The sequence below is a fragment of the Varanus komodoensis genome, unplaced genomic scaffold (assembly GCF_004798865.1).
Source record: "Varanus komodoensis strain SLA01 unplaced genomic scaffold, ASM479886v1 scaffold16, whole genome shotgun sequence".
Lineage (NCBI taxonomy): Eukaryota > Metazoa > Chordata > Lepidosauria > Squamata > Varanidae > Varanus > Varanus komodoensis.
Genome location: NW_025335468.1, coordinates 25716619 through 25719337, shown reverse-complemented (window position 1 = coordinate 25719337; position 2719 = coordinate 25716619).

Below are 2719 nucleotides of genomic sequence, written 5' to 3'. Positions count from 1 at the left end.
TTAAGGAATTAGATCTGATAGACAGATCTAATTCCTTAAATCTATTTGTCACCTCTACTGTATATTCATCAGGGATATGATTTAGGTCATATCTGAGCGGCCTAGTGCTTTTCCCTACTTTCTTCAGCTTAAGCCTAAATTTTGCAACAAGAAGCTCATGATCTGAGCCACAGTCAGCTCCTGGTTTAGTTTTTACTGACTGTATAGAGCTTCTCCATCTTTGGCTGCAGAGCAAATAGTCAATCTGATTTCTGTGTTGACTGTCTGGGGATGTCCATGTGTATAGTTGTCTCTTGGGTTGTTGGAAAAGAGTGTTTGCTATGACCATCGTATTCTCTTGACAAAATTCTACCGGCCTGTGCCCTGTTTCATTTTGTACTCCAAGGCCAAACCTGCCTGTTATTCCAGTTATCTTTTGGCTTCCTTCTTTAGCATTCCAAGCCCCCATGATGATAAGGACATTTTTGGGTGTTAATTCTAGAAGGTGTTGTAGGCCTTCATAGAACCAGTCAACTTTAGCCTCTTCAGCACCAGTGGTTGGGGCATAGACTTGGACTACTGTGATGTTGAATGGTTTGCCTTGGATTCGAACTGAGATCATTCTGTCATTTTGGAGATTGTATCCCAGTACTGCTTTTCCTACTCTTTTATTGACTCTGAAGGCTACTCCATTTCTTCTGAGGGATTCTTGCCTGCAGTAGTATACCTGATGGTAATCTGAATTAAATCCACCCATTCCTGTCCATTTTAGTTCACGGATTCCTAAAATGTCAATGTTCAGTCTTGTCATCTCTTGTTTGACCACGTCCAGCTTCCTTGATTCATGGATCTTACATTCCAGGTTCCTATGGAGTATAAATCTTTACAGCATCATTCTCTCCTTTCACCACCAGATACATCAGCAACTGAGTGTCCTTTCAGCTTTGACCCAGTAGCTTCATTCTTTCTGGTCCTACTAGTACTAGCCCTCTACTCTTCCTCAGTAGCATATTGGACATCTTCTGACCTGAGGGGCTCATCTTCCGGCGTCATATCTTTTTGCCTTTTGGTACTGTCCATGGGGTTTTCATGGCAAAGATACTGGAGTGGGTTGCCATTTCCTTCTCCAGTGGATCACGTTTTGTCAGAGTTCTCTGCTATGACCTGTCCGTCTTGGGTGACCCTGCACGGCATAGCTCATAGCTTCATTGAGCTACACAAGCCCCTTCACCACAATAAGGCAGTGATCCATGAAGGAGGGGGAAGCAAGAGCCATTGCTTAATTTTAGGGCAAGATGAAACAATCTCAGAACTATTTAGGAACAATCTAAGAACTATGTCAACTTCCTGTCACTTCAGGAGAAAAAGGAAGGAAAAAAATTAACTGTAACAAATTTGGTGTTGGGAACATACTTTCTGTATTATGATGTACGTGTGCTATTAAGCCAGTGTGGTGTGGTGATGAGAGTGATAGACTGAGGACCGGAGAGACCTGGGTTGAGACTTGGCCATGAAGCTCACTGGACCACTCGCAGTATAACCTACGTCACAGGGCTGTTGTGAGGAGAAAGTGAAGTGGAGGAATGGTGGAATCCACATTGGGTTCCTTGCAAGAGGAATATGGGCTGGATATAAGATATAATGTAATAATACTTATGGCAGCAGCAGCAACATAATCCTGATAGTGGGCTTGATTTACATTGGACAGACCAGTGTCCCTCCTCTGTGTTCCAATGGATAAACCACTGACTGCATTCTGGGTGTTCAAGTGGGCATCTTACTAAAGGCTCCAGAGTCTGGACAGATTGCATAAAGGGAAGATCAAAGAATTTGAATTCTCTTATCTTTTCTAGTGTAGACTTACCTGCATGTGCTGCACCTGAAGATCAAGTGTGGTGTAGTGTTGGACTAGGACCTGGGAAATGGGAACTGGGTCTTTTCAGCCTGGAGAAGGGGAGTCTCAGAGGGGATCTATTGGCGACATACAGGCATGTGAGGGAGTGTCACACAGAGGTGGGTAGAGACCTGTTCTCCCCTGCATAGGAGGACAGGACGTGCTCCAACAGAGCCAAGCTCAGGGAACCAAGGTTCAATTTAGATGTCAGGAAGTACTTCATTAGACCCCAAGGGCGTGGAATGGGCTTCCACGAGAGGTGGTTGATGCCCCATCAGTGAGGGTATTCAAGGATAGACTAGACATGCACATGGTGGGCATCTCATGAGTGGAGCTGGCTGAACCTGGAGGTCAGACTAGATAGCCTGGTAGACCCCTTCTGACTTGTTCTATTTCTATGTTTCTAAATCTGGATTTTAGTCTCTGATCAGCAAGAAGGGCATATCTGGGTAAGTCACTCATTCTCAGTCCAGCCATAGAGACCTGCCACAATTACCCCAGAATACAGCATTCCAAGGCAGCTACCTCATAGTCTGCATATGAACTGGAGGAAAAAGGGGAGTCAGCTGAAATGCCAAGGCCAGCATGCTCTGAGTTAAGCCAAGGGGCTAGTGCAGACCAGACCACCTCTGGGTTATGGGGGAACCCTGTTGAACAGACTGGTGCAGCGAGGGAGGGATATAACATAACCAATCTTATTCTCTGACATCAGATCAAGAGAGCAGACCAATTGTGCAGTTTCTGGTCCATAAGCAGTGGGAGCTTTCCTGGGGGTGAAGCCAACTCCATTTGGCTGGGAAGGGAAGTAGGGATTCATTTTGGAACCAACTTCTTAGCTTGAGCTGT